Here is a 12,152-nt window from a genome sequence, read left to right as displayed (position 1 = left end):
CAAAGTGTCAATTTTTGTTTTAAAAGAACCGTGGGTGAGAATGCATATACAGTGAAAAGAGGTTTGATGTCTGCCTATGTACTACAAACAGTTAATTTTCTTCTTTAGAGGACAGAAAAATAATTAAATATCCATAGCTGAAAAGTCCTGTCAGGCTACTTAAAGGCACAAATATTAGTGCAACTGTAACATGACAAATGTTGTGGACAAGGTGTTTATTCACATAACTTTCAATCTTGGTATGTGTGATATCCCACCCTTAAGGGAAAGGGAGCACCCAAGATTCACAGATGCTCATGGTCAAAAAGAACAACAAAAGTGAGAAGGTCCACAAAACCTCACAAAGTTTTATTAGTAAATTACACACTTGGCATGGAAATTGGTATGTTAGTCCCAGACCTCTTGTATAAGCACACAGCAATGGGTTTTGGATAAAGGGATTGGGTGAAAGGAGGGAGAGAGAGAGAGAGGTGGGTTAAAGAGGGGCAGAGAGAAAGAAAGAAAGAGAGAAAAAGAGATCACCAGTCCTGGCTCCAGCACCGATCCAACTGATGGGGTGTCCTGGGGCAGGCACACACCCGGGCTCTGTGGGGGTACTTTTTTATAGATAAGTCTTTTCCCGCTCTAGAGATAAGTTTCTCAATTGTGTTGTGCTTATCTCCAGGAGCCAGAACAAGGACTTAGTCTCAGAAAAGTGCTACATTACCTCCCTCTGGCCCCTTTTCCCAGCCACAACAATCCTTGGTTGGCTCCGCTGTCAGGGTGTGATATGTAGACATTAGGCCCGTTATCTTCTGGGCTTCTACACTATGGAACATGCAAACATGCTGAGGGATCATTGCCCCGGTCATTAATGACAACATTAAGCAGTACTGGCCCCAGTATCAGCCACTGGAGTGCACCACTAGGAACTGGCCTTCAGGTGGACATTGTGCTGCTGGTCAGGATCCCCTGGTGCCAGCTGTTAAGCCAGTTGGTTGCGCCTGGTTTTTCCTTAGTAAATCCGTGCTGAATACTCCCAGGCCCCTTCTTGTTCTTTGTATGTTTGGAGATGGTTTCCAGGTCTATTTGCTCCATCATCTCCCTCTGTGGTGAGCCTGGGTGTCCTGCAGCTTTCTTCATCCTCCTCCTTGCTGTTCCTGGAGAGAACAGCAGGCCCTGGGATCACCACCACTGTTCACAGGGCATTGAGAGTGGCTTCGCACTGACACCTGCCAGCTCTGCCCACATCCAGAGGTGCATCCCACCAGGTCCCATAGGCTCCTGTTTGCCCACATTGTTTAAATGTTCCCCAACCTGGTCCTCCTCTGGTGGAGGACTGAGTTCTGATCTGTGAGGTTCAGCGCTACTGAGTGTTGTTGTTTCACCTATTCCCAAATCAGCCTTTGCAAAAGCTGGACCTGTGCCACAGCAACCTGGCACTTCTGCATTCTGTGCCAGCAGCTACTGTGTCAGAAGCACAGCCCTTCCCTTTCCAGCATGCAGAGGCTTGCCCAATGCTTGGTTCCTTGCCCATGCAAGAGCTTTCATGCCAGCTGAGACACATCACAGGCTTCCTCCCAGCAGCCGCCACACCTCCCTCCAGGCATGACAGGTGCCCCCACCCTGGGTGGGTGAACAGCACTGTGGCTCAGGCACTGCTGACAAGAGCCCTGACTGAGGTAAACCCTGCTGTGCAGACCTGTGTATCTATGTCTACGTGCTGGGCTACATATTTGCAGGAACACAGGAGCCTAGGCCATGTCCTACCAGGATTTAAGAATATCAGCGAGCTGAGACTGGACATGATTAAAACAGTGACGGCTGTGCTCCTGCACGTAATCCAAAAGTGGGGCCAGCTGTGAGTCAGTCACACTATAAAAATCCATACAGTAGCCACCCAAGCTCATTGTGCTTCCCTAAAGGGAGACATGTTACAGATCTCCTGTTGATCAGAATCATGGGATCAATTAGGCTGGAAAACCTCTGAGAACAATCAAGTCCAACCTTCAACCAAACACCACCATGTCAGCTAGACCATGGCTCTAAGTGCCACATCCAGTCTTGTCTTAAACACTTCCAGGGACAGTGACTCTACTACCTCCCTGGGTGGTCCATTCCAATGTTTAATCACCCTTTCTGTGAAGAAATTTCTCCTAATGTCCAACCTGAATCCCCCTTGGAGCATCTTGAGACTTGGTGCAGCTTGAGCAGGGACACCCCTCAAGGTTAATCCTTGAGACGAGACCCCTTAACTGGCATCAGGTATCTACAGCAAGGTAAGCGACATCTCACCTCAGGCCCAAAGTTATACTGTAGGGTAGCAACATTATCCAGCCATTGTTAGAAGTGTAGTAATAGGGCTCTATCCCTGTTTATTTGCCATGTGAATTATCATCTAAACCATCATCAAACCACAAATTCAGTTATTGCCCTGTGGTGGGTTGACCTTGGCTGGGTGCTGGGTGCCCATCAAGCTGCTCTATCTCTCCACTCCTCAGCTAGACAGGGGAGAGAAAATAACATAGAGAATGACTCGTTGGTTGAGATAAGGCAGGTTACTGAAGCAAAGGCAAAAGTTTGTGTGAACATGAGCAAAGAGAAAAAACAAAATTATTTTCTACTTCCCATCAGCAAGCAATGTCTGGTCACTTCGTGGGAAGCAGGGCCTCAGCCCGTGCCAGCGTTCCCAGCAGTAGCCAAAACGCTGGTGTGTTATCAAGACCTTTCTAGCTACCAATGCAAAGCACAGCACTGTGAGGGATGAGATGGAGAAAATGAACTGTCTCAGCCAGACCCAATACATGCCCAATCACTATTTGATCATCATTTGGTTTCCAAACAAAATTCACCATTTGTTTAGTTTCATCATTAAGTCTTTTAGTTAATCCCATAATGATGATTCCTCTTAATGATTCGCTTGTGAAACCAAATAAGCAAATGGAGCTGTACAGCAGGAGAAAGAAAACATCATGATAAGATTGCAGGGAAAAAAAAAGATAACAGAGAGGGTGAAATGAGTGTGGTGACGAGTTAGTATCACCCAGCATTAACAACCTGATGTCTTACATTTTTAACCCACGCAAGCAACATGTACTTCTACTTTAACAGGTAGGAAAGAGAAGGGCAGCAGTGGACGAATACAAACTGGTGTCACACTATTTTTTCTCTATTCCAATTTCATTTTTCTTTCCCTTTAGAAAGCTCCAAACTTTCCCAAAAGAAATGCAACTGTCCTGTCCCCACCACAGTAGTACAGTTTCCTAAAGTTGGTTAAGTTAAAACACACAGAAAACTCTTAATGCATGAGGACTTTTGTTATTAATGCAATTATTTATGAAGCTTCAAATTTTAGGTCCTGTTTAAGAGTTATGCTGGGCCCTCACAATGGGCATTTACTGGCAGTGTACATTACTGCTGGGGCTCAGCAAGCAGAAAAATCAATAACGATATTATTAAGGAAAACAAGGATTCACAGGCAGACCAGAAAAAACTCTGGAAAAATAATTCCAATTAGTTTCTGTAACTGAAGTAGGCTGTAAACATCAGGAGGGATCTTTCCTGTGCTCTAGATCATCACAGTATTCCTCTTAAAAAAAAATAGTCTTATAATGATTTATGAAGATGTGGCAGAACTAATCTGCTTTGAGATGTATACACAATGCCAGAGTTAACTGGCTTTTCTCCCTGGAAATTATCATATCTCTTGCTTTATCCAGGTAAAAACCATCAGTGCAGGGAATTCCTTTCACTCCAAGCAGGCACAAAGCAACCAGTATGTAGAGTGCCACAGAAGTCAAAATGCAATTTATGCCATTTTTAATTACAGTGGTTAATTCTTGTGGCTTTCAGACAAAACCAGAAAAGAAAATATTTAGAATAAGGATAGAGCTGTGATTCTAGCAGAAATCAGGTGGTTACACCCATGATTAATGTCTCAAGCTTAACTGGTTAACCAGGTCCAGAAAGGCTCTCAGCTGGCTTGAGGTAAGTTTGATAGGCTCATACCCAGATTTGCCCAGGGGATGCTTGCTTTTATTTAGCCTGCACGTATACTGTGAATTTGAAAGGCCATCCTCGGGGGAGGAAGAATCTTGGGAAAACTTGTGTCTCCACTGTGCTGGCTTTGGCTCAGGTAGAGTTAATTTTAATCCAAAATCTCCGTCAACACTCTTCCAGATATAAAAATCAACATGCCCCAAAGGTCCTCAGTGCTGCAATGTCTGCATAGGATTAGGGATTGTGATGCCTCAAGCGTCTCACTGTCCGAATCACACAAGGTTTTGAAAGCTGATGTTACACACTAGGCTAATGCAGATGCAATATAATTTCTGCATGCTCATGCCTTTTAAACCTTAGAATGCTGTGTCATTTTCTCTATTTTTCCTTTAGCAAATAAAAACCTTGATTTACTTGACCAAATATCAAGATAATAAATAACCAAGATAGTCCTTTCGACAGGTATGTCAGTCCTTAAAAGCACATTATAAGGATATTTTTAAACTGTGCAGGTCCCCAGAGTATTGTTCCAGGGCACCAAAAGAGTCTTCTTAGCAGCATTGGGCTGTGATGCAGAAGTTTGAGAGGAGAAATGCCTCCCTGTTACAGGCTTTAATTTATCTGATTATAAAGATTGTACATGACAAATACAGTAGCTGACAGGTACTGAGTAGGAACTATCTGGAGTGGAATGATGCTGGGTGATGCTGATGTGATCAGACACATGAAAACAAGAGAACTCTGATTTAATGGCCCCAATGCCCCAATCTGGGCTTGCAAATAACATTTTATGCACTATCTGTTTCCAGATGTCATTTGCAGGAGAAACTAGCTCTGGACAAGATGAAAAATGCAAACACCAAATGCGTTACTGAGAGACAGAGCAGCTCCGTGTGTTTTCTACAGCAACCAGCAAATGCCCTCTGTGTACAAGGGAAACCATGGTAAGTCAACATCCAGTTTCCAGCCCCTGTAATTACCTGTGGTTACTGAGTTACCATATGGCCAAACCTGAGCCACAGCAGTGCCTCTTTACCACTCACCTTTGGCACAGATAAAGGCAACCAGAGTGGAAAACTCGGGCACTGGATCAGATTCCTGCCTGGCGATGGCAGGAGAGATGCAGACCTTGGAGGAAAGTGTTATATAGGCAGCAAGCATTAGTCAGAAAAGCTTTCTGGCATCAGCCAAAGTACCAGGAAGCACAAGTGACCCCCCCGGTGTAGCAGAAAGAACCTCACCCCGGCACTGCAGGGCATCCCGAGGCAGCCTGTAGCAAAACATTCTCTTGCTTCCTGTTGGTTCCAAGTTGAAAGAGAAAACTCGCTTAGAAAAAGTGGTGTAAGGCTCAAGGTTAATAGAATCACTTCCAGCCACTGGAGGTGATACTAAGGACTCAAGAGAAGATGGAGGCGGGAACTCTGCAGAAGGTTTCCTGCGCTATCTCATCTCAGATCTTGAGTGGTTTATGTGTCTGCAGCAGGATGTGCAACAAAATGGGATCCTCACCACCAAAATGCATTTCAATCCACATTTCGAATAGCAAAGCAAAAATTAGCCAAGGGCAAAACACATCCACCACATTCCCAAAATAGTAACCAAATTTCTTGCTACCAGTGTCCTCTTCTGCAAGAGTTTCCTCCAGCAGTCACAAGAGCAAAGCACTTGATAAAACTACTTGTCCTGGCATCAGGAATGCAGTAGCAGCAAATATATCCAGTCTTAAGGAATGTGATAAAAGTTTGTAACCTAAAGCCTTAATAGCAGGGTTGAAATATATGTTAGAGATGTATTATGTTGAAATATAGCTGAGGGATATATTTATGCCCTACTTCCCTCATAAAAAGTATATGAACCAGTTGCTGTGTTCAGCAACTCTTCCCAGGAGCCCCATGTCGATATTGTCCAAGATCTCAGTATTCACAACTTCATAAAACATGTCAGCACCCATTCCATGACATAGGAACCACCTGGAAAACATGGCTCACGCCCAAAAGAGTATTCCAGGGCAGCCTGTTTCACCCAGTGTTGGCAATGTTCCCTACCCCACGCTAATCCCCTGATGCCTGCTCAGCTGGTGCTTAGAAAAAATCTAGGAGCCGTTAGCTGGGGTGAGATAGGGAAAGGATTTAATTGTGCCAAGGCAATAGATGGTAAACGATGCGCGCGCCGGGCTGTGCCTGAGATGTTACATTTATAACAATATCTGGCCAATCCCAAGTGTGTCCATCCTCTGACTTTTGCTCTGGTCCACCCCCTGGCCCACCTCCTGGAATTGGGTCCAGGGGCTTTTTGGGACCCCCTCTTCATCATCCTTCATCATCTTCAGGGTACAGAGAGCAGAGTCACCCAGTTCTTTGACTCTGTCCTGCGGTTTAGGCCAAGATACAAGCGTTCCCCAAACAAGACAGGCTTGCCTTGACTAAGAGACTAAACATTTTCTACTGGATACGGGAATAGGGCTGATATGGGGGGTATGGAATGGGGTAAGAGGGTTAAGGAATGTATAAACTAAGGGGTGCTAGGGGAGGAGGGAGAAAGGGATTGTTTCTAAAATCTACTTCTATTACCTATAAAACTTATAAGGTAGAAAAATAAGAAAACCATTATGGGCTTAAGGCATCACCCCTTCCCCCAGATCGCACTTGGAGGTGCCTGGGAGAGGACAAAGTAGCCTGTGCTAATTACAGGCATTACAGGCAGAGTGACACCAGTGACGGAGGACAGACAGTGTAGATGAAGCCTTCATGCCAACAAGCCACAGCTGGGACCATGGACCCTTATCCATCTGCAAACTTCCCCTTCTTGTCCTGCCCTTAAAAATCCAGTCTCATAGCCTAGAAGCCCACATAAAATCAAACCCCCTGGTGCTGCCATGACTGTACAGACACCAGTTGGAAGTCGATATTCGCACGTTAAATTCTGTATACTTTTATTAGGCAAGATAAATTTTCAGGACCATATATGTATCAGCTCCTATATCAGGACTATCAAAAACCACACCTGGGAAGACAGTGTTAAGATGCCATTGCCTGAATGAAAAATGTGAATCTGTGTCTGAAGGAAACTAGCTGCATCAAAGAAATGTGTAAAAACTGTAGTTGCTTAAGAGTGGCCCACAGGTAAACAAAGTGTTGAGCCAAAGAAAACCCAAATGTTCCTATGAAATAATAAATCAGCCACTGTAATATCATGGGTGGAACCATTTAAAATCATATCTGAATATGCAACACACCCCACTAAGTGTATCTCCAGAACTACTGACTATGCATGTGCCCATTTCCTTAACATTAACAAGTATTTCAGTGTTTGACCTATGTTTCTGCTGTTTGTCATTGGCTGGCTCGGTAATCCGTGCTTGAGGACCAGAGCTAAAACATGGATGTGATACTAGAGGCCCCTTCTTTCACATCCCTTCACTATCTCTACCTTCTGAAAATGATACTTGCAAAGGCCAAACACTTCACTCCACAGCTTCTCGACTCTGCCTGAAGCATTGCAGCTCCTGCACTGCCATACACCAGTCAGTGCAAAGGCTCATTCCATGTAGAGTTGTTGGGTTTTTTTTGCTTTAACCCATCACTAACAATTTCTAACATCTTGTTTACCTTTTTGACTAACGCTGCGAACTGAGTGGTAGCTTGGAGAGGACCAGTCATGGTGACTCCAGGACACTCACAGTTGGGTTCCACCATCATCACCAGTATTGGACAGCAGCAGAGACAACAGCTGTGTGAAATGTGACCGGGTGGATGATCTGCTGAGCCTGGTAGCAGAGCAAAAGGGAGGAAGCAGAATGGTTAAGGAGCATCAAGGAGTCTGAGAAAGAGATGGAGTGGTGGAACCATGCTCTGACCTCCCTGAGAAAGGAGCAGCAACCAGAAAACACTTGTGATCCAGAGTCTCCTGTATCCTCCCGACAGGAGGCAGAAAGTAGTAGCTCCAAAGAAAGGCATAAATAGAAGTAAGTCCTTGCTTGGGCAGCAGGTAAAACCCCTCCTTGCCCACCTCACCCTCGCAGGTGCCTCTGTACAATAGATATGAGGCTCTGGATGTGGAAGGCCAGTCAATGGATGAGGTGTTGCCAGAGTTGGAAAGGCCTTAACCCCACACATCACAACCACCTCCATGAGGAAGAAAAGATAGGTTGTGGTTGTAGGTGATTTGCTTCTAAGGGGAACAAAGGATCAAATATGCTGGATAAATGTTCCTCTTAGGGAAGTTTGATGCCTCCCTAGGGCCCAGGTTAAGGACATCTCCAGAAAACTTTCTAGCCTGGTACAGCTCTTGAATTATTACCCATTACTGGTCCTCCATGTGAGTGGTGATGGAACCGCAACATCACAGTCCAGGGATGATCCAAGGAGACTTCAGCACCTTGGGATGGTTAGTAAGGGAATATAGAGCACAGGTAACTTTTTCCTCTATCCTTCCGGTTGGAGGCAACAACACTGGAAGAAACAGATGGACCCAGTCTCACACATGGCTCTGTGGCTGGTGTCACTGCCAGAACTTTGGTTTCTTTGACAGTGGGTTGGCCTCCATGGCACCAGGCTTGCTGACATTATGATTGGTGTCACCACAGCCTGCCTGGCCAAGGAGGGCCTATTGAAGCCTTCTTGCTCCAGCTGCAGGAGGAATCATGCTTGCGGGCTCTTGCCCTGCTGGGGGACTTCAACCACCCTGACTTCTGCTGGGAAACGAGCACAGCAAGCTGTAGCCAATCCAGAAGACTCCTGGAAAGCATGGAGGATAACTTCTTGAGCCAGGTAACAGACAGCTCCACCAGAGTGGATGTGATACTGGACCTGATGGTCACCAACAAAGTGAGCTAATCAAGGACATCGAGATTGGAGGCAGCCTGGACTATGGATGACAGTAAAGTCAGGACTCTGAATTTTAGGAACAATAGGACTCCCTGGGAAACTGCCCTCAGGGACAAGGCAGCAGAACAGAGCTGGCAGATCTTTAAGGTTGCTTGCCATAGAGTGCAAGGGCTCTTGATCCCTAGGAGTAAGAAATAGGGCAAGGAAGGCAAGAGACTGGCATGGCTCAGTAGGGACCTGCTATTCAAACTAAATGGCAAGAAGCAAATGAACAGGCAGTGGAAACAAGGACAGGTAACCTGGGAAGAGTACAGGGATGAAATTCAGTTGTTTAGGGACGGGGCGAGGAAGGCCAAGGCACAGCTGGAATTGAACCTGACAAGTGACTCAAAGAATAACAAGAAGGACTTCTACAGGTATATTAACCAGAAAAGGAAGGTCAAAGAAAGCAGCAAAGCCATTAAACTGGTAACAAGGGATGAGGAGAAGGCTGAGATACTCAACAAATTTTTTGCCTCATTCTTCAATGGGAACTTCTCTTCCACATCTCTCAAGCTTATGGACAGCAGGATGGGGACTGGGAGAGCAAAGTCTCTCCCACTGTAGGAGATCGGGTTCATGACCACCTGAAGAACCTGAACATACATAAGTCTATGGGATGCAACAAGATGCATTCCAGAGTCCTGAGGAAACTGGCTGATGTAGTTGCCAAAGCACTCTCCAAGATATTTGAAAAGTCATGGCAGTGAGCTGAAGTCCCTCCCAGGTGACTGGAAAGAGGGAAAAATTGCTCCCATCTTTAAAAGGGGTAGAAAGGAGGACTCTGGGAACTGCCGACCTGTCGGCCTCACCTCCATGCCTGGGAAGAACATGGAACAGATCCTCCTAGAAGCCCTGCTAAGGCACATGGAGAACGGGGAAGTGACTCAGGACAGCCAGCACAGCTTCACCAAGGGCAAGTCCTGCCTGACCAACCTGGTGGCCTTCTATGATGGAGGGACTACATCAGTGGACAAGGGCAGGGCTATGGATGTCATCTGTCTGGACTTCTGTAGAGGCCCCTGCCATAGTCTCCCACAACTGCCTTCTCTCTAAATTGAAGAGATATTGGTAGATTTGGTAGATAAGGAATTAGTTTGATGGTCACAGCAAGGGGGTAGTGGTCAGTGGCTCGATGTCCGGATGGATATCAGTGACAAGTGGTGTCCCTCAGGGATCCATATTGATACCAGTACTGTTTGATATCTTTATCAATGACACAGAGACTGGGATTGAGAGTACCCTTAGCAAGTTTGCAGATGACACCAAGCTGAGTGGTGCAGTTGACACACCTGAGGGACAGGATGCCATCCAGAGGGACCTGGACAACTTTGAGAAGTGGGTCCATGAAAACCTCATGAGGTTCAACAAGGCCAAATGCAAAGTCCTGGATGTGGGTTGAGGAAACTCCCAGTATCAATACCGGCTGGGGAACAAATGGATCGGGAGCAGCCCTGACAAGAACTTGGAGGTGCTGGTGGATGAGTCTGGACATGACCCAGCAATGTTGACTCACAGCCCAGAAAGCCAAATGTGTCCTGGGCCACATCAAAAATACTGTGGCCAGAAGGTCAAGGGATTGTCCCCCTCTGCTCTGCTCTAGTGAGACTCCACCTGGAATACTGCATCCAGCTCTGGGGGTGGCCCCAGCACAGGAAGGACATCGACCTGGTAAAGTGGGTCCAGAGGAGGGCCTTGAAGTCAGGCTGATAGAGCTGGGGTTGTTCAGCCTGGAGAAGGCTCCAGGGAGACCTTATTGCAGCCTTTCAATACTTGAAGTGGGTCTGTAAGAAAGACGGAGACAAACGCTGTAGCAGGGCCTGCATAAAGAAGAAGTTTTTTTACAATGAGGGTGTTGAAACACTGGAACAGGTTGCCCAGAGACATGGTGGATACTACCAGCCCTGGAAACATGGAGGGTCAGGCTGGATGGGGCTCTGGGCAACTTCATCTAGTTGAAAAGGGGGTTGGACTAGATAACCTTTAAACATCCCTTCCAAAACAAATTGTTCTATTTTTCCTATTTATGTTATTTTGCTTAAATTAACAGCAGATTTAAGTTACTATTTAAAATACTCTGTCAGCTTTTAGTTTTAATACCTGGAATAATTTTATTTCAGCAAACTCTGTCATTCCTCTGTTCACTCTGCACAGCAGAGGAGCTTGTGCAGCTCTTTGGAGCTTCACAGGGAACAATTTAGGAAATGCTGACACAATTTTCCATGCAGTAATGTCATGCTGAGCAAGCCAGAATTTCAGGATGAATAATTTATCAACTGCCCATAGTTATTCTGATTTGAAGGGATTTTACTTTTGTCCAGAATACACAAGCTGGTTTCAGAGAGCAATATGTGCAAGGACTGTGAGTAAACTGTAAACTACAGCCCTACTGACACAAAACAACCCATGAGCATCAACAGGATTACAGCAAAATACCAACATGTAGGTTTTAGGGCACATGAGCAGCCTTTGAAGAAGCACAGGTCACCGCTTACTCGTGGGAAAGCAGTACAGGCAACATGCTCCACACACCTTTCCTATCTAACCACTCTGCAGTGCAGCAGCTGAATTCTGTGTCCAGTTCTGGGCCCCTCAGTTCAAGAAAGACATTGAGGTGCTGGAGCAAGTCCAGTTAAGGGCAACGGAGCTGGTGAACGGTCTGGAGAGTAAGTCATAGGAGGAGTGGCTGAGGGAGCTCGGGGTGTTGAGCCTGGAGGAGGCTCAGGGGAGACATCACTCTCTATAACTACCTGAAAGGAGGTTGTAGCCAGGTGGGGGTCAACCTCTTCTCCCAGGCAACTAGAGATAGGACAAGAATGACCTCAAGCTGCACCAGGGGAGGTTTAGGTTGGATACCAGGAAAAATTGAATGGTTAAGCATTGGAATGGGCTGCCCAGGTAGGTGTTCAAAAAACAACTGGACAGAGCACTTAGTACTGTGGTTAATTGACATGGTGGTGTTCGGTCAAACCTCTTGGAGGTCTTTTCCAAACTTGATGATTCTATGATTCCATGACACTGTTTCTTCTTTCCTCCTCACCACGAGCAAGTTTTCATACTCCTGCACAATGTGAACACCTACAATCTCAAACCTACAATCTCACCACTACGTAGCTACTTCTCTTGCTCCTTCTGCTCTCTCCCTTAGCTGCAGCTGCACTAGTCTTGGAGCAGAGGGATAACCACAAGTACAACACACATCTCCTGTGCCCACAACACTTAATTGAGGACATGGAACGCTATTAAATGTTGCAGTGTACAAATCCTTAGAACCAACCTCTTCAGAGTTTGCAGATACATGGACAACTC

This window comes from Neopelma chrysocephalum, unplaced genomic scaffold, assembly GCF_003984885.1.
Source record: "Neopelma chrysocephalum unplaced genomic scaffold, ASM398488v2 Primary Assembly neopelma1_66, whole genome shotgun sequence".
NCBI classification, from domain to species: Eukaryota; Metazoa; Chordata; class Aves; order Passeriformes; family Pipridae; genus Neopelma; species Neopelma chrysocephalum.
This window is presented reverse-complemented; position numbering follows the sequence as displayed.